This window comes from Cibotium barometz, chromosome 24 (genome assembly GCF_041138505.1).
Source record: "Cibotium barometz isolate CiBa-2024 chromosome 24, ASM4113850v1, whole genome shotgun sequence".
Taxonomy (NCBI): domain Eukaryota; kingdom Viridiplantae; phylum Streptophyta; class Polypodiopsida; order Cyatheales; family Cibotiaceae; genus Cibotium; species Cibotium barometz.
Window position 1 is genome coordinate 38,177,411 of NC_141069.1, and position 26,006 is coordinate 38,203,416.

Consider the following 26,006-nt stretch of genomic DNA (forward strand, 5'->3'; position numbering starts at 1 on the left):
TCGCAGTATGGATTGCCCAACTCCTTTTGGATCAAGGTTTTTGAAGCGGGGAAATTAGGGACCAAGATTCCAGACTCTAGCTCCTTCTTTCCAAAGTAATCAGGTTCCTTTTCGTCAAACTCAGGGAAATCCGAGAGGTAGACCCTCTAACCAACCCTTAGTTTCAATCCAAAGTAATGCAAGACCTCCACCTCAGAATAGGGGAAGTCAAAGAGAGATGTTCCCAAATTGGCTGTCCACTTCCAAGGCAGTAATGCTGGAAGTGATTGAAGAAGAAGAAGATGAAAGAGATTATGCTCCACCTGCAATATGAGGACATCTCGCGTTTTTTAAGTTGGGTAGGATGTAAGATTCCTCCCTTTAGCTTTTGAGGTGTAAAGGTGTAAGAACATCCCCTTCTATTCTTGTAATTATTCCCCTCTCTGAAATAGAAGAAAGATCTTGTTTTACCCTGTTTTGGCCTAGAGAGAGAAAATGTCTAAAGAGAGGTAATCCAAAATTGAGATATCTTTGGATATAAAAATCCTTCTAGTGTCTAAATTGGTTTCCCCTAAAACAAAAGTTCAAAATGAACTTTCCAATGTGCATTAGGAATCAATTAAAAATGATATCTTCTCACATGAAGGGGAGGCTCCTCAACATCCTCTTACATGGGCCTCCATGCTGTTGTAGCACCTCTGCCAACAAGAGGTGACCCTTCACCTCAAGGGGTGCACTACTAATAAGAAACCCTACATATCACGTGCATTCAAGGGATATTTAAAAAACCCCATTACCTACTATGAACTTCTTATGAATAAAATGACCCCTTTTTCTTTATAGACTTACGGTTTTTAAAAAAAAAATTGATTTAACAAACCCCTTCTGTAAATGTATTTCTGTAAATTTATCTTAAAATTTTTAATTAAAAAATCCCTTCATTTGAACTCACGTGCTATACTTGCATATTTTTAGGTGACCCCCCCAAGCCCTTCATCATCAGGCATCCTTGGCCCTCCTTAGTGCTTTGCACATCTGATTGGATCCCTGCAAGTCACAAATTATTAAAGACCTTCTGCACACTCAACCTCTTCTAGCACAACCCCCCACTATGGCATCCCTCAATTCCTTCAATGGAGGGGATCCTTCACATGCTTTAATAGCCCTCGCCTCTAACATCCATGGGGGGACTACCCCATCTGCAACTTGTGTTTACACAGAGCCTCTGAGTGACAATGAGGGGGGGGCCTCCTTCCTATTTCTAGTAGTTACCCACTCACATAAAAAAGGGTCTTCTTCATCTTACACTACAACACACACGATAGACCATGCTTTGTCCTTCCCAACATTCGTTTGGAGTGGATGCCAAGACATCCTTGTTTGCAATCACTGTTGCATCCAATAATGCAGCCCTTGAATCATCATCAGTGGTACCCCCTCTCCATGTGAAGGGACATGTGTCTATTAATTCTCCCCTACCTCTATAGGAAGTCCCTTCTGCATCAGCCCACAATGCAAGCACACCTCTGCTTGCCCCATTAATCGTTGTAAAAAAAATGGGGAGCCTTACACAAATTTGTTCAAAGCCCACCCCTCGATTGGGCCTTCCAAGGAGCATGCAATATGAAATCTTGTCTCTTCTCATTTCTCTATAAATCATCTACAAATCATCATAGACCACCTCTCATCCTTTGAGAAGGGGCCCTTGTTCGATGCTCCACCAAAAAATCCCGTCTCCAACTAAGGGATCTTTTCACCTGACCTTGTAGCTCCCTTCAACACTAGGGGATTCATGTTTCCTCTTACAAACACTTCACTAGCTATGGGCCCCTCAGACTGAATTTGGCTCTCACTCATTTGTGTAGCACCAGCCCTTTCATACAAGGAGAGGCCTCTACTGGAATATACTTCCCAAACCCCCTCTTAAAACAAAGGGCCTTCTATCCTCCATGTAGCCCCTACATGTGTTGCACTAGAGAACAACCATGCTCTATCTACTAGTTCTACTGTTACTTAAGGCCAACCTCTCTGTGTAGGCCTAGTCACAATTTTGTGTGGTGCTCAAGTTACAGATTCCATCCTCTTACTTCATGAGGCACCTTACTTTGCCAAATCAATGGCTCTACAACCTCTGTAACACATAGGTAACTCCAAATGCTCCTACACATTTTCATAAATTGTAGTGGTTTTTTTAAGTCTATTGTGTTTCGAACCTATTAATATGTAAGAAAATAAAGATAAGTATAGGTAAGTACAATTGTAAATATAAGTATAAATATATATTTAAGTGTAAACAATAATATAATTAATTATCCTAGAAATATAAATATGATTTATGATTTCTTATATTTTAATGAAGTGTCGTTAATTTTAAGTTTATGGATATAAGTATAAAAATAAATATAACTTTAAGTATATATTTAAGTGCAAATAATAATATAAGTAACTTTGTAAATAATATAATATAATAATAATAATAATAATATATAACAAGAAATAGAAGTATGATTTATTATTTATTATATTTTATTGAAGTGTCCTTTATTTACTAAAGTATAAACATAAGGTATTAAAATAAATATAAGTTTATAGATATTTAAGTACAATAATAAACATAAGTATAAATTGCATCCATCCAATCTCACGAACCCAAAGTCATGACCCACCACTAGCTTCATTGAGTGCCATCACCATTGAAGGGGTGGAGTACCTCCTCATGCACAGGATGTGTTGGAGCTCTTGGAGTTTTAATGAAATAAATATTACTCCATTAATATTTTAATAAAATATATATTACTTTATTAAAGTTTTAATATATAAATTTATATTTATAGGTATAAGTAGGGGTTATTTTCATTCACTTCTATTTCATTCTCTCTCTCTCACTTTCCATCCACCTTGCTTATTGTTGTTCCCTTTACACCTTCACCATGGCTTCTCATCATGATACGTTTGCACAGTGGATGAGTGAAATACGGTCAGATGTGGGACTAGATTTACCCTAGGTTTTGTTAACGTGTTGAGCTAGAGAATATATTTAGGACTCTAGAGCTCGATAGCTCAGTGCTTGCATTTTTTACGCGAGATGTGATGATATCACATTTTTTATCCCTGAATCCACTGCTCAGTGGTGGATACCCCTAGAGTTCCTCTTCTCCATGAAGAGTGGTGACGTCCATAGAAAGGTTGTGCAAAGAGCACTTGCACATGTTCCCCCCCTTCCAATCTACCTATGTGCCCCTCACTTTTGAGGAGGTAAACTCGATTGATCTCATCGAGTGGGATATTGCCTCGGGGGGGTCACTATATGTAAATCCTCTATATCACGTGCGTTCAAGGTCTATTTAAAAAGTCCCTTATCTGTGAATTTTTTAGTGAATATAATGTATCATTTCCTATTCAAATCTGTATTTTTTTTAAAAATACAATAAATAAATCCCCTCCCTAAATATATTTCTGTAAGTTTTAAATATTTAAAATGTCCTTCTATTGAACCCACGTGATACTTACATATTTATACGAGTGACCCCCCCCCGAGGATATTGCCTTTGCTATTTATATATTATGCTCTGATTTTGAAGAGGAGAATGATGAGGAGCCAGTGGTGCCTCTTCTCACCTATGAAGAGAAGGAGCCAGAGAAGAGAGTCCTGGGGACAAGCAAGAAGAGGAGGCACATAGCTTGTCTTTGGAGGACTTGTCGACTATCCACCAGGAGGCAGCCCATCCTACTAATGAGAATGCAAAACTTACATCATTGAGTGCCATCACTATAGATGGTGTTGAGTACTTGCTCATGTAGGATGTCCTTGAGGTCTTGGATTTGAGGGAGGAAGAGCTCTACTGCCACCTTGTCCATGATGTTGATGAAGACCTCATTGACTTTGACACTGTGGTGGATGTCCCTCCACAAGTAACTGAGATTGGCTGATATGATGGCACGAGCATGGATGATGTCTCTGCAATCATCCACATCCAAAGAAGTGCTGTAGAAGCTGCTCTCCTGAGTATGATATCTCAGATGCAAAATTTGAGAGGCTACAAGAGGATCTCTTTGGACCTCGACCATGCATTGACCTCTCGGACCCTGTACATGGTGATAGAGTGATCCCTAGGGTAGACCTAGATGCACCGGATGGGAAACAGAATGATGAGTCTGAGAAGGTACATAATTTTTTTTATATCTTCTTGAAAATTTTGATGCGGGGCCTCAGGGGCCTGGGGACCCCAAACATGTAATCTGGGATGCATCAGGGCACTCTAGGCATGCCAGCCGAAGGCTGGGGAGGATGGCTCTGAATCTGTGTAGGGTCCCCAGGGCCTGAGGCCCCGCACAGACAATTTCATCTCATTTGAAAAAAAAATTGCATACAATTGTATTTTGGAATAAATTTTGATATTTTATTTTTGCATGTAAATATTTCTTTAGGAAATTATCTATGTCGATGAGTTTGCATCTAGAGCTGGTGGAACAAGGGGTGGCAGAGAGGAAGATTCCAGGATGCAGCTTTGAAGGAGTACATTGGCAAAATCTTCCAAGACATTATTGTCTTTCCATAAAGTATGCTCCCCTAGTGGACAAGTATCTTTCATGAAGATCAAGGCTTTAACAAAGGGTGTTGCATTCAAGTCCATGCATGTGAAATCAAGCTTAGAGAAGGTGGTTCTTGTGAAGTGCTACAAGCTCCTATACTTGTTTGAAGCTCAGCGTAGAGGGAAGATTCATTCACTAGTTGGCCTAGGCCTTGCCACTGGGAAGATTGACCTTCATGCTATCCAGCTCGAGCTTGAAGAGGAATTTTATTGTAATTCCTTTGCTTAAACCTCCTACTGACTCTGCTGAGCCTAGTTCTAAGAGACACAGAGTACTTACTTCTATGTCATGATGTAACAGTTTCTATATTAATAAAAATATATTTTAAAAGTTTTGTTGTATTTGTGCGATCAACAAATAATATTTAATCATTAATTTGAAATTAAAATCACAATACAAGTAGACACTTGGCAAGGATTAAAAATATATATTTTCATTAAGTAAAGCATTTACATCATGATCACATGAGATTACATTGTGAAATATACATGAGATTATCCTAAACCCTAAACTACGGCTCATCCATCACCATAATCTTCCCTCCACTTCTGCATGCGTAGAACTAGCCACATATCTTTGTCATCAATGATGGTGACTCTCTTGGCATATGGACTGCTGCGTACATTGTGTCACCATATATGTCCACCAAAAAAGCTTTAGCAGCAGCCTCTTGAAGAGCTTCCAAAGCTATTGATGTCCATTGTGTGGGGAGCCTCACTATTGTTGACCCGATGATGCCATCGAGATAGCCGACTCGCATTCAAATCATCCATAATCTCCCTAACAAGGCGATGAAAAGGCCTCCTTAGGATCAGAAGGTCGGTTGTCTTCTAATACTTTCTAATTTCCCGAAGAGCGATGGTGCCGGGTCTCCACCGACGTTTATGATGTGTGGCCCGGTGGTGGGGGCCTGACCTTCATGAGATCAACCCTCTTGGCAGTCTGCTTCATGCGAGCCATGTTCTTTTGTAGAAGATAAAACAAGAATAGAATGAAAACGAAAGACTCTAAACTTATATTTATAACTTCAAAAACTCAAAATATAACTTATATTTATATTTTTATAGAATGAAAATAAATAACTCTTAAAAAATTTAGTAATTTTTATTATATTTAGTAATTTCCTTATTTATAAGAGCCCCTCTGATGCAACATCTCACTAATTCCCTAGGGTTTCTAGAACTTCGTTCCATGTTTAAAGTAATCTAATTTTTAGAGTAATTTTTATTATATTTTCTTAGTTAAGATAAAATTTTTAAATTCATTGAAATTTTATACACTTATAGTCTTTCATGCATACATGTGTGAAAAATCCTAAATCCATATGAGGCCTGTGAACAAAAAAATAATGCTTTTGATAAACTTGAAAAACTATACGAGAGAAAAAGATAATAACACCCGAGATATTGAGAAAGAAACATAAAATTGTACTTGTATTAAAAACACTTCTCATAGATTACAAGTACATTGAAACACAGGTTTACAATGCATCATATGATTTACTCAAATCATATTATCCATATTCAAACTGAAGGCATCGCCATTATTACGAATCCTTCATACAAGTCTCAAATCCTTGTCCATAAGAGTGATGCACTTCATTGAAATTTTTAAATTCATTGAAATTTTAGACACATAGTCTTTCATGCATACATGTTGTGTGAAAAATCCTAAATCCATATGAGGCCTATGAACAAAAAAATAATGCTTTCGATAAACTTGAAAAACTATACGAGAGAAAAAGATAATAACACCCAAGATATTGAGAAAGAAACATCAAATTGTACTTGTATTAAAAACACTTCTCATAGATTACAAGTACATTGAAACACAGGTTTACAATGTATCATATGATTTACTCAAATCATATTATCCATATTCAAACTGAAGGCATCCCCATTATTACGAATCTTTCATACAAGTCTCAAATCCTTGTCCATAAGAGTGATGCGCTTCACATGAATAGCTGCCAACTAACATGCATGAGGTCCACCGAATATGCCTCAGCTACTTCTTGAAGAGCTAGAAATGCTTGGGCTGACCATCGCTGCACATTGTTGACTATAGAACTAAGTCTTGCATAGAACCTATTACGAGACATTCACTGGAGATCTTGCAATATCTCTCTCACCAGTCTTGCAAATGGCGCCCTCAGTATGATTAAGTTTGTACTTTTTTGATACTTCCTTATTTCTCGAAGAGTAGCAGTGCCTGGTCTCCATCTACGCTTCTTATGATGTGGCGGATATGGATGCGTTGTACCTGTAGTAGTGCCTCCTAGATTGTCAGATTGAGTGCGCTCACTATCAGTCTTTGTTGGTATATTGACATGGGGCTGTGTTGGGCGAGTCTTAGTAGGGTTCCTTGTTGAGAGATATAATCGCGGTGTTGTGTGTATATGGGAAAGCACCCTAGAGGTGCAAGATATTGTGTGTATGTGTGTATGTGGGAAAGCACCCTAGAGGTGCAAGATATTGTGGTGAGATGGAGTGCCACATGTAATATTGCATGGTGTGTGAGAGTTGACCAAAAGAAGTGGAAAAGGAGTTGCCACATGGATGATGACATGTAAAGTGGGATAAGGCTTGAGAGCCTATATCATTGTATGGTTCATTGTGATATGCAATACAAAGGGAATAGTGTTGAGTGTGCAATCTCTCTCTCTCTAGTCATGGAGTTTTTAGTGTGGTTTAATCCACCTTAATCTTATGCTTAATCTATGTCCTTCACCATGACCAATCCCATTTCTAGAATCTTAACATGGTATCAGAGCCAAATGGGCTCTTGGTCATGGGTGATTATTATGTATATTAGTTTGGTTGTGTGTTTGTTTGATTAAGCATTATTTTCAGCTTATTATGAAAAAAATTATGCACACTCATATTATCATTTGGATTTGCATTTGTGAGGATTTGAGAGGAGATTTGCAACAAAGAGGTTGCATAGAAGCTGCCCAAGAGAGTTGCAAATGGAGTTTTGCAACATGGAGAGCTTGCTCATCATCAAGAAAGCTGAAAATGGAGATTTCAGCATTATGAAGGCTATGGAGTCTTCATCACCGTCAAGGAGAAGCTGCCAAGAGAAGATATGCTGCTGATTATGCCTCAAGAAGGTTGGTTTTGTGAAGTTTTGCCTCAAAGTTTTGTATTTGAGCATGGAAGAATGTTCATATTTGAGAAGGGTTGCTATGTGTGGGATTTGTGGATCCCATGGTTCTTTGCTTCCAAGCAAAGAATGGAGGAGGTGCATGCTTGTCAAGTGATGGCAAGTTGTGATGGGCTGATTTGTAGCTCATAATGGAGCATGCTTGAAGGGCATTGCTCATAGAATTTGCTCATGAAAGATGAGCTGGTTGTGGATGCTATTGGAGCATTCATGTTTTGGTTATGCACCTATGGTTTCATTTGAGAGACCATGTAAAGAAGCACCCTTGAATGGATGCATGCATTGAAGGAAAAGCATGCTGATTTGGAGGCCATGAAGGCCATGCCAATGGTAATGGAACACCTCAACTTGGAGGTCTTGGAGAGGCAAACTTAATTGTAGCAAGAAGAAAGCACACATCACAAAGGATGTTATAGAGGTGGAAAAAGACCATTGCTTAGGATAGCATCAAGAAAATGAACAAAAGCAAGCATTGGACTTAAGCAAGAAGATTGTGGGCAACCCATTTGGAGATAACCGATGCAAGGAAAATTCGGTAGCATGCATGGAGAAGATGCATGGACGCTTTCAGAAGGTACCTCATGCTAGTTACTAAGGGAAGTAGCAAATAGCCATGGAGGTGAGAAACTGCAGCAGCAAACTGTACAAGCACCGTTGCTGGACTCAGATAGCCTGTCATCACCTAGTAGGCAGCGCAACTACAATAGAGCAGCATGGCGTCAAAATTCACGACTAGAGAAAGGTACGAGAACAAAGACAAGATCGATCAAACATACGGTGCAGAGAAGCAAATCAGAGTAAGAAAGAGGGCGACGCTGAAGACTGAAGCAAATCAGAGAAGCAAATCAGAGTAAGAAAGAGGGCAGCGCTGAAGACTGAAGCACAGCATGAAAAAATAGCCGCCGAATAGAGACCAGTCGGGTTCAACGTTCGCCATTGAACCTGCAAATAGAGCATTGCAGCTAGTGGTGCAATAGCCTGGCTGTTGTTGATGGAACAGCTAATGTGGGCAGCAAATCACAGCCACGGGAAGATAGCGGTGCAGATAGTCGCCATTTTTTTGTGTTGTATGGGTTGAATGCACGAGCCTGCAACTTGCAAGCACTGAAAGTGCTACCAAGACCATCACAAGGAAAATAAGCTTAAAAGCTTCAAACTGCGGCTATGTGGCGGATACATTGATGTAGCAGAGGCGGTGTAATTTGAGGTGGTTATTGCATAGCGTGCACAGCGCTGGCATCCATATCGCGTAGTAAAGGATGCGTTCTGATATCCGCCTGCAGCATGTGCAGGTTCAGAGAAAACGCCAAGGGCACTAACAAATTATTTTTATTTTTATTTTTTTAAAAGTCCACAACCTTTCAAAACTTCAAAGGTTCTACTTTGATAAAGCCCTTGTTCACATGCTTGGTAATTGATTACACACATACTTGGGTTCTCTGCCCGGCTTCGGCCAAAAATGATTGTATTTTTTTCACCCATGATTATGAGGGTAATCGTACCCGAGTTTAAAGCTCAAAACAAGATATGTATCATTCATCCATGGTATAAGGGTTGTCATGCCCGAGCTCACCTAGAAGCTCGAAATGATTGTTGTGTGATGTGTGCAAAAGCGATGCACGTGTGAGGTGCATGCGCATGGGTTGGATCCCACCCGAACTTCCATGTTCAAATCGGACTCAGTGGTTCCGCTGTGAGCGATGCGTCGACTCAAAATGGACTAGGTGTCTAAGATGGTAGACACGGGCACACATGTTTGGTTAATGGACACTCCAATGTATCATTGAGGGGGAGTGTTGAGAGATAGCAATTGCGTTTGTGCAATGCTACATTGTATGGATGATGGATGATGGGTGAGTTGTGGAACACCTCGATTAAGAGGGGGTGTTGAGAGATATAATCGCGGTGTTGTGTGTATATGGGAAAGCACCCTAGAGGTGCAAGATATTGTGTGTATGTGTGTATGTGGGAAAGCACCCTAGAGGTGCAAGATATTGTGGTGAGATGGAGTGCCACATGTAATATTGCATGGTGTGTGAGAGTTGACCAAAAGAAGTGGAAAAGGAGTTGCCACATGGATGATGACATGTAAAGTGGGATAAGGCTTGAGAGCCTATATCATTGTATGGTTCATTGTGATATGCAATACAAAGGGAATAGTGTTGAGTGTGCAATCTCTCTCTCTCTAGTCATGGAGTTTTTAGTGTGGTTTAATCCACCTTAATCTTATGCTTAATCTATGTCCTTCACCATGACCAATCCCATTTCTAGAATCTTAACATTCCTCTTAGCACTTTGCTTGGTGCATGCCATGCCTTGAAAGCTAGAAGACTATAAAATGTAAATGTCTCACCACTTATAAGCACTTATAAGTAATACTTTAGTCAACTTTAAAAATAACACAACTGTTCACACACAAGTATGCATATACTCTCACACATAAAATCATTTAATATTATGGTTGTAGTTAGTGAGATTATGGGTGATATTCACATTGTTTTACAAGCTCTATGTGAAAGCCATTTTGGTTTAGTATAGTAATACTTGCATCAACAAAAAATTACAGAGTTTCAACTTGCATTTGCTCATTTGAAACACTTGACTCTCGGGTTTTCCACTTGCTTCCCTCTCTTTCTTGAGTTCTCAACCATTCATCATGTTTCTCTCTACCTAATGAATTCTCAAATCGTGCCTTTCTAACCTCACATATGACTCTGTGTATTGCATGTGATCCATTGGACATAGGTTTCTTCTCCTCTAACCTTATTACTATCTTTCTATACCACCATAGAAGTAATTGTTTCATTGGATTGACATCATAGATTCCACCTCCATGAGCAGTTGTCATTTGGAAAGCACATCGTGCTTGCCAATGAGATTTCTCCATGCCTTGTGTAAACCATATCGCTAAACTTCCTTCATTTGCAAAGTAAGGACCATGAGCATGCAATATATACTACATCAATAAACAGCGTAATCATAGTTAGCCTCTAAAATCATATAAATTAATTGTAATGTCACACTTACCATGTAATGTGTTATACTACTTGAAGTCCAGGCTTCAACAAATCATGCATAGAATATACCAATCACCTCCTTAAACTCCTTGGAATCATCTGGTCCAAATGTCATCTTCTGCAAAAGCACTGCCAATTTGTCACAAGAGCAATCCACACATTTACTTTTGCTACTCTAGTCTTTCCTCCATTGCTTCGATTAGGAATGGCCATATATAACTTTTTCCATGCTTCATATTTCTCTGGTTGTTGTACTCATGGTTCTCTATTTTCATTTCATGGTGCAGAGAGGAATTTCCTTGCTTTTGAGCTGCCAACGCAAGGCTTGCATGGTACATTGCCGCTTGCCCTGGACTTTTTTTCATCCTTCTTTATTTCTACCTGGCCTCGATGTAAACCCATCCCAGATAATACTTCTTCCACCCTTTTACATGTTTCTTGGGTATCAAAAGCTGGCTATGTTTTATAAGCAAAACACACATATTCATAAACCAATCTATGATCCTCACTAGTGCATTCAAAGTGCAAAAGTGTACTCTTGTCAAGGAGATGTCAAGAATAGGATCCCACTTAGGATCTACCCGTACCATTTGGCCCCCATGGCAAACAAATTGATCACATGTAGGACACCCTTCTCTGCCTATTTCTTCCCATTCTTACCTTTCTTTCTAGACCGCATACAATATATGCAAGGAAACTCTGCATTTGCTACATTTGACACACCAAACATGCACTTCAAAGTTTTGAGATCTCCAGCAAGGTGCCATTCCACTTGATACTCACCATAACCTTCCACGTGAAAACTTTCACCATGATTTTGACGTTACACTGTATTAGGTATCTCTGTCAAGTTAAAGAAAATCTCCAAAATCTCATGATCTTCCTTTGGTACTTCAAATGTAGCAAGCCACCAAATTTCATTCTCAGATTGTACACTAAAGTAATAAGGATGACCAAGCAAGATGTTAGGATCCAGTGCTCTATTCATGAGAGTTAGACTAACACGTTCTAACTTCTAACCTTTGATAACCTCACTTTCATCAAGCTTCAAAATAAATTTTAGCTTGCCTCCACATTCTACAACAACAGATATACTGTAAAATTTTACCCATTAGAGATTGTAACTTGCATACATCTAATACAAAATTGTTATTTGTGTGCAAGATAAATGGCACTTCCTTTGACCCATACTTGCATACATGTCTATGACATAAGTGCATTGGCTCACCAATTAATTGTTCCACCTTATTGTTTAATGATTGTCATGCTTGCACCACATGAAATGGTTTAGGAAGAGGCAATACCCTTTTCTTTTGCAACACTTTTTCAAACCTTGTATCTAAATTTTTTATATCATGCCATAAGACTGATAACTTATTCCTACCTTATCACATATTCCCTGCATATCATTTGATGTGAAGGAATCACTTACCTCTTGTAAGAATTGTATGATAACTTCATCACCAACTAACTTAAACTTTGGGCATTGAAGCACGGGCTTCACCATATCTTTAGTGAGTACCTTTTCAATTCCTTGATTCACTTCATTTTCTAGATTGCTAAACATCTTTTGCATGTTATCACGTTGTGCATAAATCCTTTGCCTGTATTGTCCACCTGTCTTTACCAACATGTGCATAGGTTTAAATGACCTTTAGTGTTCACGTACCTCCCATGTCATTGTGGGACCATCAGTGACAGTCTTCTCTAGCATTATCTTCATCTTCTTATTGCTAGCCTGAGCAGGTCTGGTACAGTTCTTGGGATAGTCAATAAATAATCAGTGAATCTATTATAAACTAATATTTTGAGATGTACAAGATTCAAAAAGAGAAGAGAGAGGAGCAATATTATAACATTATTTTTGCACTTTTCCTTAATTTATGGAAGAGAGAAATCCCTTACAGGGTCAATTTGTGAGTCCAAATTTTTCCTACATGAGAACCTCTTATAGTTGATGACATAACCTCTTACGGTTGATTCGGCATGTGTGGTGTAACGGGTGATGACATATGTTTAAATCAATCCTCAAATCATCATCTAATGTTGATTCTATGAATCAACTATAAGAGGTTGTGTCATGAACCTAGGTTTGCCTTGCACATGCTAATATTCTATCATATTTCTATATTTGATAATGAGCTTGAGTGCATTTGATAATGAGCTTGAGTGCATTTTTGAATTGTAGGAACACATGACGAAGATAAAGAGGTGCAAACAGAATACAATAAACTTGAATGAATGGTAAGTTATTTACCATCTTACCTCACCGTCTTGTGTCAAAACCCATTGGACATGTGCTCATAAAACAAACTATTGTCTACCATCTTACCTCAACATCTTATGTGCCAAAACCCATTGCACGTGTTTTTATGAAATAATCTTCCTAGGAATCCCATTGAAAATACTTATCCTACTTAAAACATATAGAAGAGGTGGTGTTTCAGAGCAGGAAACAAGAAGAATGTGGAGGAGAGGATGAGCTTGAGCTCCTTACAAACAAAAACTCACACACACACACACACACACACAAGAGTAGATAGCTAATTTTCTTCTATTCTCTTCTCTTCTCTACAACCATAAAATAAAGAGATAAGAGTACATACTATAAGGTAAATTACTCTCCTACTATAATATACAAAGGTAATTCCATAGTGTGAACCTCACTACATGAGTTGGCCCTATAACTATGCCATAACTCTAGTGTCCCAAAGTGGTTATCACATAGCCTATAAACCACTGGTGTCATATTGCCCATAATCGCACCAACCATGCAAGTGGTGTAAGAGTGGAAGCTATCACCCAATCAGGTCATCCGGTATTCATAGCACTAATTGAGCTCAATATCTCAACACTCTTGCTGCTCGAGCTCAATTCTATACACTGCACTCCAAGTAAGCTCCTAAACTTCTAGAGCTTCTCTATATCCAATGTCTTTGTGAAGATATCAGACACCTATTGAGCTATTGATCTCAACTAATGCTGCAAACATTGATGACCCACCTAGGTAATAGCTAATAAAGGGCTTGCAGATTCCCTTGCTTCTATTGGATCTCACCAATAGATGATGGTGATATGGTATTAATGACATTGAATGGTCTTAGATCACCAGTCGATGATGGTGATATTGGATCACTAGTAGATGATAATGATATGGTATCACTATCCTTGAATGGTCTTAGCAAGGAATATATTCAGCATTAGACCTCGATTGGAGTCAAAGAAAACTTTATAGATTTTTAGAAAATGATTGCTCTCCTCATTTGTGTGAGGAGAAAAATATTAGGGTAGGTTCATCCTCTGAAAATTCATATGAGCATGGCTTTTACTCCGATATATGTAGGTAAAGGTAGATTGCCATCATCTAGAGGCCTAGGTACTATAACCCATTTTGAAAACAGAAATCATGGAAGGTAGCAAGCAAGAATGTCATGTAAAAATAGATAGAAGGGGCCACTCTAGAGGTAGAGAGAGCTAGAGAGGATAAGGTAGTAAGGTCTCCCCTTCCTAAATAGAGGAAACCATAATATAGTCTACTAAGTCTAACTCAAGAAAAATTTCCTACTCGTCCACACATTGACCATGTAAAGATACAAGGATACAATTAATAGGTAAGACCTAGTTCTATCCCGTAGGGGGAGCATGGTCTTCTAAAAACGACTCTTAAAATCGAATCACCCATAGAGTGATTGATCTTAATTTGGGAAACCTCCATTCTTGATTCTCCTAGAGATAATGCTTTTTTTCCCATCTATGCCAGGATTTCCCAAGGACCTATTTATCTAGCGTAAATTTTTCAGTTAATTTGTTGGAAAGCTACCCGCCTAATCGGGTCCACCCATCCATAGGATGGTGCCATCAAGGCATTCCATCCTCCCACTTTCCACCCAACTCATGCATCAATTTTGTTTTCTAATTAATCCTACCACACTGTTTGACATAAATAAACAAGCTCCTTAATTAATGACCTTCACAGTGTTCATTTAAACAGTCTTTAACAATGATACAACAATGCTAGAAAACAAGGGATTAAAAAAAAATAGAATGTTTCAAATTATCCATAGCCACAGATCCAGGCTCTCTTATTCCTTTACTTTATTCTGCCCGATGATCTAGAATTAGGCCTTCCAGCCTCTATAGGCTAGGCAATCCCTACGGGACCATACACCTCATCGTTGATGGTGAGGACTCAAGGCCGGCCTGTCGCCCACTCAAGTTCCATGGCTTGATCCTCCCGCTCCTCAGAGGGATGTCGACATGCTAGGGTGGGCTTATTCACTGCCATAGTAGCCTAGGTATACAGAACTAGGCAGCATCATAATACTTGCCTAAACTGGCAAATCTCATCTTCCCAATGGTAGGAGGGATACCTTGGGCCAACTCCGGGCCTTGCTAACATCGTCGCTACATAGCACACGAAAACAGGTTAGCACATTAAGGCAGGGCGAAGATGTACCTGTACTTTTAACTTAATCAACATAACAATACAATTGCTTAACTAGACCATAGGATACAAGAAACAACATCTTTTTCTTGAGAAAGCAACGATTTCACAAGAATTTTTGTATTTTCAAAGCAAGGAAAAGTAGCAACTTCTTTCTTACATAATTAATATTAACATTAAAAGTCAATAAAAAAACCTCTTTTTTAAAACAATTATTAAGCTAACTTGGCCATTAGTTCCTTGTGGGATTCACAAGGGGAGAGTTGGGGCCGCATCCGCCGGAGTATTCCCTCTAGGGTCATTATGTACGCTTCTCGAGGGCGGTATTTTGGTATCTTTGTGTAGGAGCCATTCTATCCACCTTCTTGTAGCCCACGTTGCAGCGAACTCAATGCTTTAGCCGAATCATGAATCAAAGTTTGTTTGCTCACTTTATAAGCATAAAACTCTTAGGTGGGAACCACCTCTAAGAGCCAAAGAGCCCTTACTAAAGGCAAATGGGGGGAAGGTGTCCTTAAACTAGAATTTGGGACAAAAGTCTGCACCTAGAGGGAGAGAAGAGGAGTTCGCGCTTAAGTCTATTCACACGGGGGGAAAGAGCAGTTAAGGACACTCTCAGCTCAACCAAGAGTGAGATGAAAAAAAATCTACAGAGCCTACTTGGAGATGGGCTGAAAGGGGCTTGCTGGGAGAGAGGGGCTATAGAGGGCTATCGGGTATAGTCCCACATAGAGAGTCAGGTATGGACTGTCGAGTGCAATCTCTGCACATAGTGTTGGGTACGGGAAGTGTAGGGTGTTGGGGTGTCGACCGTGGGGATGCTGGGGGGTTTATATAGGGACTAGTATAGGTATGAGTAGAGGGAAAGGGAGAGAAAAGTGGGGTGCAAAGGACGGTGTATGATGAAAGTACATTGGTCTATGGCTGCATGAGTTTGGGGAAAGGGATGGTGCCTGTACGCGTGCAAAAGATGAGGTACACATGTACCTTCTGGTGGGTCAATGGCTGCATGGGTGTCCACATGACGGCTAGTGGGGATCGTACGCTAGGGCAGTCGGCCTTTGGTCCTTATGCGATCATTGTATGGGCACCTGGGTATGTGAACGACATCTTTTTGAGGTGGGGATCCCTTTTTTGGGACGTCGACCTCGATATGCGTGCCGGCGCACACGACGAGTGCAAAATTATTTTTTGGCACAAAAATGTTTGAGGTGTCTCCTTGGTTGTAGGGGTGCAGTCCATTCGTCAATCGGGCACCCAGACATGCATTTATTAAGGTCAAAAATTTACCATACTTTTAACTAAAAATAACTAAAAATCTACGTAGAGGCTTATTCCGGTGTTGGTTTTTTAGTGTTATGAAATAATATATTAGGGTAAAATCGCATGCAGATGCCACTTATGCAGTGTTACATGAAGCATTCCTCTAGAGGCACCACACTACCAAGACATCTTCGGATGTGTTATGATTAAGCTTTGATCTCTTTGCTTAGAAAAAGTTACCAATGGGATTATGCAGCAAAATTTTTGCACTCTACTATGCGAACGGGTGGATGCAGCCAATCGACCATCTAGTGAAGTTACCAATGGATGGTGGCCTATAACCAAAGCTTCAGTAAGCATTAGTCTCAATAGATTTGGTCCATATTGTGTTTGATGACCTAGTGGAGGCAGTAGTTCATTTTGAATGGGCACTGACAGTGGGGATATATGCCAAGAAGCATGCATAACACTGAAAAAATAAGTATAAGGCACACAAGTCAAAATTTGTAATGTCCAATAGTGGTGGGGAGGATTTCACTTCTGATGAAGATTCAGAGGATGTCTTGGGTGCACTACCTAAAATAGTCTGTGATGCAGCTGAAGGAAACAAGAAAAATCCATCCAGCCCAGCCCACTCAAAGGTAGAGTGGACTATTAATACTAGTTAATCAAAGCTAAAGATAGATGAAGGGCAGCCACACATCATAGAATGATTTGTGGGAGAATTTTAAACACATCAAAATTAATATGACATTAGATTAATAATGAAGCTTGGTACTGAATTATCAGAAAGAGCTCCTAGGTAAGATGGTGAATCCATGGAAAAGGTGGACATAGATGTTGCAGTGAAGGCAGAACCAGACTAGGATACAATTATCCCTAAAGTGATAGGTTAAGCACGCTGAATTCCAAGTGTCTTGTTAGATAGGGTGAACACCATCTCCGACACCATGAGGAAGGAATTTGGGATCATGGAGTTAGAAGCCGTGCCTTTTTCAATTTGAATGGTGGATCAAAGTCACAGTTGTGTTGGTTCAGATCAAAAAGTGACTAAATCCACTAGACCCCTCGATGAGCAAGGATTAAATTGCCGCACAAGAGTGGAAGAAGATGAAGAAGAAAGTATTTTAAAGGAAAATTTGAACTTGGTCTCTCTCTTTGAGGTCGATGTCGATCGGATTATCTCCCAATATGGCCTTTCTTTTCTCATGATTATGCAACCAAAAGTTGATGGTGGCTTGATGACACACATAGAGGAGAATTATGGTGCACCAATGGCTAATCCGATTCTAAAAAATGACCGAGATGATCTCAAATCTCTTGTAGCAATGGAAGCTACACATGAAGCAGAAATGCAAAAAGTATGTCGGATCAAGGAGGATGAATTGGAAGACATGAACTTGGGAGATGAAGTTAATCCCCAGAAAGTCCAAGTCAATGCACAATTTAAGGATACCCTAAAGAAAGGATGCCATGAATTGCTCAAATCTTATATGGATGTGTTCACATGGAGATATGCCGACATGAAGGGTATTAATCCTTAGTTTTACCAGCATCGCATCAATCTAAAGGAAGATGCACTCCCGATCTGCTACTAGTAGCAGTATCATATGAATCCTAACTATGCCAGGAGGAAAATGATAAATTATTACAAGTTGGGTTGATCTACTTGGTGAATAAAGTGAGCTGGCTATCTCCAATTATCATTGTGCCAAAAAAATGGCAAATTAAGGGTCTATATAGATTACATGAAGCTGAATGCAGCTACAATAATAGATTACATGAAGCTGAATGCAACTACAATAATAGATTACATGAAGCTGAATGCAACTACACTAATAGATTACAAGCCGAATGCAGCTACACTAATAGATTACATGCAGCTGAATGCAACTACAATAATAGATTACATGCAGCTGAATGCAGCTACAATAATAGATTACATGCAGCTGAATGCAGCTACAATAATAGATTACATGAAGCTGAATGCAGCTACAATAATAGATTACATGAAGCTGAATGCAACTACAATAATAGATTACATGAAGCTGAATGCAACTACACTAATAGATTACAAGCCGAATGCAGCTACACTAATAGATTACATGCAGCTGAATGCAACTACAATAATAGATTACATGCAGCTGAATGCAGCTACAATAATAGATTACATGCAGCTGAATGCAGCTACAATAATAGATTACATGAAGCTGAATGCAGCTACAATAATAGATTACATGAAGCTGAATGCAGCTACAATAATAGATCCTTTCTCGTGAATGCAGCTACAATAATAGATTACATGAAGCTGAATGCAGCTACAATAATAGATCCTTTCTCGTTACCCTTTACGAATTCTCTGTTAGATGCGGTGGTGTGTCATGATATGTACTCATTTCTTGATGGATTCAGTGGATACAACCAAGTCTTCATGGCTCCGGAGAATCGGGAAAAGACATATTTTGTGATTGAATGGGGAGTATTTTCTTCAAATGTAAGGACCTTTGGATTGAAGAATTCCCCAACAACCTTTCAGTGTGAATGGTGTAAGAGATCTTTGAATACTTAAGTTTCATGAGAGTATTCTTGGAGGACTTTAGTGTTTTCGGGAAGGAGGCCATGCACTTGTCACATCTAAAACTATGTCTAGAAAAATGCTGAAAAGCCCAATTGAGTTTAAATCCATCTAAGTGTGCATTCATCTCACAATTAATGTTGGAATCCTTCTTGGGAACATTGTCTCCAGAGGTGTCTTGGCAATAGATCTGCAAAAGGTTGAGGACATAAGGTCTCTCACTAACACAAGTAATGCAAAGCAGCTTAGCAAATTCATGGGTCAAATCTGCTGGCATAGTCGATTTCTCCAATACTTGGTAGATGTGACACATCCCCTACATGCACTAATTAAGCAAGATATGATCTATGTCTAGATAGACTAATGTGATAAAACCTTTCAACCACCCAAGCTAACCTCAATGAAGGCCCCAATTTTACAGGTGCTAGACTGAGCCAAATCTTTCCATGTTTTTGTGTATACTTCAAATGTTGCAATCGATTGTGCATTGATGCAAGAGTCTGACGATGGTTGGTATCGGCCTATTTATTATGTGAGAGCTGGTTTCCTGGGTGAAAAATAATTATTCCACTATATAGAGAGAAGCCTTATTCTATGAACAAATTCAAGCATTATATGTTAGGAAATGTGTTCATGTTTCATGTGGATCATCAAGCTTTATTATACTTAATCAATAAGCCTAACTTACTAGGAAAAATAGCTTGGTGGATGCTCCTCCTCTAGGAATTCACTTTCCAGATCCGCCATACCCCGAAAATGAACATGCAGTGGGCCAACTTCTTATCGAGGATCGAAACAAGGGAAGCTCCTATATGGTGTAGCTAATTCATTCCTTGATGTGTAGACCTTTTCTCAGTCGAGGTAGTTCCATCTCCTTTGGATTGGTATGATGAAATGTTCATGTTTCTAATAGAAGGGAATTTTCCGTCAAACTTGTCTCGTGCAACCAATGGAAACAGATGGCACGAAGAAGTAAAACCTTGATGACGATTTCCGAGTAGTTATACAAAATGGGAATTGATCAGGTTCTCTACATATGTGTGTCATCACATGAGTACCCAACAATTTTGGTGGAATCCCACCAAGGGATTATAGGGGGGGTCACTTTCCTGAAGACATTATTGGTTGGAAAGTATTTCAAGCTGGATTATGGTGGCCACCATCATTCTCAAAGATGCTTAATAGATGGCCAAGGAATGTGATCTATATCAATGCGACGACTGGCCCAAGCCATTGTGGTGGACTGGATGACTCATAATCCTGTGTTGCCCCTAGAACCTTTTCAAAAAAGGGGGCTAGATTTTGTTGGACATTTAAGCCTCCGACAAGAAATACTAGCAACAAAAAATATATTTTGGTGTGCTACTGGTTATTGTATGAAATGGTGGAAGCTCGTGCCTTGAGGGATAATCAAGCTGAATCAATTCAAATTCCTATATGAGATGATAATGACCCGTTTTGGGTGTCCAATTGAATTAGTGAGCGATCGGGGTGGCCACTTCCTCAATGCAGCGATTTGGAGCTTGATTCATAAGAATTCCACCATCTACTACCCTTAGGCAAATGGCCGAGGAGTCCACAAATAAATTCCTCAAAATATCTTGAAGAAGGTGGTGAATGAAATTGGATGGATTGGGATTAGTTGTACTCTGATTTTTGGGCCTTCCAAATAGCCTACAAAGTTGCCATTGGGATTACTCCTTTTTCATGAATATATATCTTGGAGGCAGTGGTGCCTATGGAATTTATCATTCCTAGTCTTCGAGTGGCAGTCTTTGTCCAACTTCTGATTGAAAAACCCTTATGCCATCAACTAAATCAACTAATAGCTCTGGATGAAAGTAGGTTTAAGAGCTTTTGGATGACAGAAGCTCTAGGTGGATCACAATACAAAGTTTTAAATTTTTGACATCGGTGACCCAGCATTACTTTTTCAATCTCGGATGGGTCCACACCCTAGCAAATTGAAATTGAGAGATGGTAGGACCTTATTGCATTTAGGGAAAAATGGGTCGTGGTACATTTTCCCTAGTCACAACAATAGATGGAGTTCCCTTACAGAAACTAGTAAATGGGTTTTGATTAAAGCCTTCCGATGATCAAGCTTGGACTCATAGGCAGGTGGCGGAAGATGCAGATGATAGCCTGATGCATCTTGGATGCTCAAATAGTCATTTCAGGCTTCAGGTCTTTGGATATATGTTATGATGTCGGATTTTGGATAGGCGGGTTTAGCTTCAGACTTATCCATGTGGGCGGACTCAGTGGCCAATCGTCAAAACGTTGCCTCACACGGGGATGAAACGGTAAGGAGGCTTGGTCGTATGGTAATGTGGTTGACACCACCATCCATTATCATAGAAGAAACACACCTAGACACTATTATTCATGTAGGGATCTGATGGAAGAGAACATATTCCTATCATGTTTTGGTTAAGGACATCAAATGCTTGCACGATTAGGTTGAAGATACTGCCGGCAAGCCGATGGATGTAGAGGTGACACCTTCGCAAAGGTCATAATTGAGCAACCTAATGAGACACCCTCTAGGGAGAAGTCAGTTGAGGATACCCCCATGGGAGAGGAAAGACCCATTGAAGAGAACAAGCCATCTGAGGAATCTCCACCACACCTCCTAAGGAATTTGGTCCTAATGGCACAGAGCTGTCACCCGTAAATCTTACGCCCACCACCACTGATGAACTCAGGTCTAACAAGCCTAAGCAAGAAGGGGGTCTATAGGACCAAGTACCCCTTTAGAGTATCCTTCTGATCCTTCCATGTTTCCCTATGAGATTTGTTTTCTCTGGGTGCAAAATCCACCCAACATTCATTGGATAGAGAATTGTGGAATTATTTTATGAAGGAGAAAAGTGAGGTTTTGGCTCACTTTCACAGCTTTAAAGTCTTGGTTAAGAAGGAAAAAGATATGTAGCTAAGATAAAATGGCTGGGGGAGAATATTTCTCCAATAAGTTTAGTGATTGAGAAAGTAGGGAATCAAGAGGTAATTCACATGCAGGTACACTCCACAAACTAAGAATGGTGTTATAGAAAGGAAAAAACATGCACATTAAAGAAGTTGTTCGTGGCTTGATTTCTGAAAAAATATGCTATATTATTTTTGGATGAAACTAGTAGAGCAACTGCTATGTTTACATTATGAACATGACCCCCTACAATTGTTCATGGCATTAAACATAAGTTTACATAAAACCAAATGTGTCTCGCTTAAATATGTTTAGATGTATTGCATATGTGCATGTTCTTGATGAAGTGAGAACCAAGTTGGTTACAAAAGAGGAGAAATTTATCATTGGTTATGCTTTGGAGTAGAAATGTTATAGATGCTATAACCCTACCAATTATGAGATGGAGTAAGCAAAGATGTTGCCTTTAATGAAATGAATAGCCGGTATGACGTACTAGTGAAGGCAACTAAAGATGTAGATGTAAGAAGTAACTATGATATCCCACATGTAGAGTAGCAATCACATGTGCTTAGTGGACTTAGAGAGTTCTCTAACAATGGATCCATTATTAGTCTATGGTCAGGCAAGTTCAGAAAAAATGCAAGGAATGTATAGTTGCATCATCTCATGGTTCTAAAGGTGCTAGTACACATGGTACTAAAGGTGCTAGTACACATGTATCACCCAAAGGGAAGGAAAAGGTAGATTGACCTTTTTTGCCTGATTTGTCAAGAGGTCACTCTTCTATGGTGGATGGTGACTCTAGTGGCTCCAAGTAGAGCCTTTATGAGAAGCTTAGCATTCTATCATTGGTTTTACCCCTAGGATCTTAGCATTCTGTCAATGGTCACTCCTAGGAGCTTAGCATTCCATTGCATCAATGGTTTTACTCCTAGTGCATGGAGAACCAGGGCTATTTTGAGGGCATTTGATAATGATCCAGGTGTACGTAGATCTACTTGGATTAGATACCTAGTTGATAGGCTAAGATATGATGGATATATGGCACATCAATATGCTTACATGGTTAAAGTAATATAAGAGCTAGAGCCGACTTATTTTGAGTAGGCACTTGGAAATCAAAAATGGGAAGATGCTAGGGATGAGGAGATAGCAGCATTAGATATAAATACAACATGAAAATGAGTTCCTTTTCCTAACGATAAAAAGGTAATTAGATGTAAGTAGGTGTAAAAGGTCAATCATAACTCAGATGGATATAACAAATATAAGGTGTATGTGCAAACATATGGCATTAACTATGACAAGACATTCAGCCTAATTTGTGAGAATGGCATCCATGAGAGCTATCATTGCTATGGCTACAGTGAAGAGTTGATATTTACATCAGATGGATGTAAAGAATGCATGGTCATTGTCAAGAAGAACATTACATGATATAGCCAACGGGTTATAATGAGAGCATTACACATCCAGATTTTGTATGCAAGAAGAATCTTACATGATGCATCCACCAGTTATGACAGCATTGCACATTCACATTTTATGTGCATGCTAAATAAAGCTTTATATGGCTTGAATCAGGCTCCTAGAGCATGGTCAAACAAGATTGGGGAGTATCTTATTACCATTAGATTTCAAATATCCAATGCAAATTTTTCACTTTATGTATAAAAGACAAATAAATGAATCATACTCTTAGTCATTTATGTTGATATCTTAATTATCACTACTGATAGTGATGGTGACATACATGATATCAAGATGTTTCTAAAGCAAAAGTTTGAGATGAAAGACTTGGATGAGAGCTGTGGTATTTTCAAGGCATAGAGATGCTAAGATCACCTGATGGTATTTTATTATTTTATAGAGGCAGTATGGTTTGGACATATTATCCAACTATGCTAAGATCACTTGATGGTATTTTGCTATTTTATAGAGGCAGTATAGGCAGTATGGTTTGGACATATTATCCAAGTATGGCATGATAGGTTGTAAGCCTATTTCAATGCCATTGGAGTGGGATAACACTAAGATTTCTACAGATATATGTGGTCTTTTAGAGGACCCCAGTATGTGTAGGTGTATAGTGGGTATCTTGATCTACATGATCATTAGTAGGCTATATTTGAGCTATGTTACTAGACGTGTAAGTCAATTTATGCAGGCCCCAGGAAGCCACACTTAGTTGTGGATAGATGGATTCTCAAATATGTTAAGTCCACTATTGATTATGGGCATTTCTACGAGTTTAGTAGAGAGGTACAACTACATGTGAGTAGATAGATGCAATGTTGATTGGGCTGATAGTGTCTTAGATAGGAGATTTACCAGTGGCTTTATGTTTTCTTTTGGGAGTGCTACTGTGAATTGGAGCACCAAGAAATAGCCACAATAGTTGTCTTATCAAGTATAGAGATAGAGTATAAGGGCACTACTATGGCAACTTGTGAGGTAGCTTGGTTTCAAAAGCTATTTGGTGATATGTGAAAGATCCCTGTCCCCTCAGCACAACGAATTTAGGGGTGCTAGCAGCAGAAGTAGCACTTCTTGCACGGGACAGGGTCCCTCACTTGGGGCCTCGTCCATGTATATCCGGACAAGAGACTAATCCCTTGGTTCTTCCAAAATCGAACCCAGAAAAACTTCCCTCGCTCGGAAAGCACGGGCGATTCCTCTGGAGTAAAATTTACTCTAACGTAGTCAAGAGCCTTAACTAACTGAACTGATCTGACCGAACCCGTAAGTCCCATAGTCAGATCAAGGGAAAAAAACTTGCACTTGGATCATAGAGACCAACGCTTTTTTCCTCATTGAGAGCCACAACCATTGATTCTTTCCCATAGAACAATTTTTATCCGGGATTTACTTCATCTATCGTACCATAACAGAATTGAGTCTCATTTAGGGATCCATCAGTCCAGCCTAACCCCATCTAGTCCCGTTAGCCAACCGCCCAACCACTGTAGTGATGGGATCCATTTAAGAATTTGGTTAGGTTTTATCCTAGGTACCAGGGAAAAGAGTTCCTAGGCCCCCTAGTCGGATATTCATGCAAATGTAAAACTAAACACACCATTTACACACCCAATATGAAATTGCCTTTTTCACAGATTCAGCTATGAAAAACAATCATTGAAATTACCTTTTTCATAGATTCAACTGTCTTTAAAACAATCATTTAATGAAACTATAGTATCATTGATCATAATTCTCCAAAATATCCGGTTGAATCCTAGTTTTTCATTCATTGGAGTATCTATGGCATCATTGGCAACCAGAACGCTCACCACCTTTTTGATAGTTCCTAGCTCATAGTACCTGGCAATATATTCACTTATAAAAATCAAAATGGAATCTCCATTGAAGATCAGCAAGATCCACCAATAGATCCATATAAAAGAGCCATGGACTCATTCGTTGAGGACCAGCAAGGTCAATCAACCAGATCCATGCCCGTATTCCGAAAACAACTCTTACTCCTTGATCCAAGTATCTTCCCCGACCACGTGTGGGTATCTTCAGTGACCAAGAGCCCAAGCACCGTATGGTCAGCACCCTCTAGGATCCTTTGCAGGTCACCTAGCGCTTCAATCACATAGGCCGCTTCCTTGGTCCCTCATCCACCGTACCGGAAGCTCGCCATTTAAATTGAACCGAGGCTGGTCAAGACCTCGACCGACCTTGCTACACGAAACGTCCTCCATTGACTCTCCGGTCAGCTGTTGCAACTTTATCAGATAGGTCTCCACGACCTTATTCTTCACAAGATGCATTCTTGACATAAAACATTCATTTAAAAACAGCTCATAAATACAGTTTCTATAACATCACCTCTATTCACATCACATCCATCCATCCATTCATTCACATCTACCTGATTCACATCACATCTATTCACAGAATTTAATCATAGAATTTAAGAGAATTCTAATTATGATATAAAAATTCTTTATGCATCTATTTATGCGTAAAAATCAACTTCAATGGGTATAACACTTTCATATATATATATATATATAAATCCTTTTATGCATC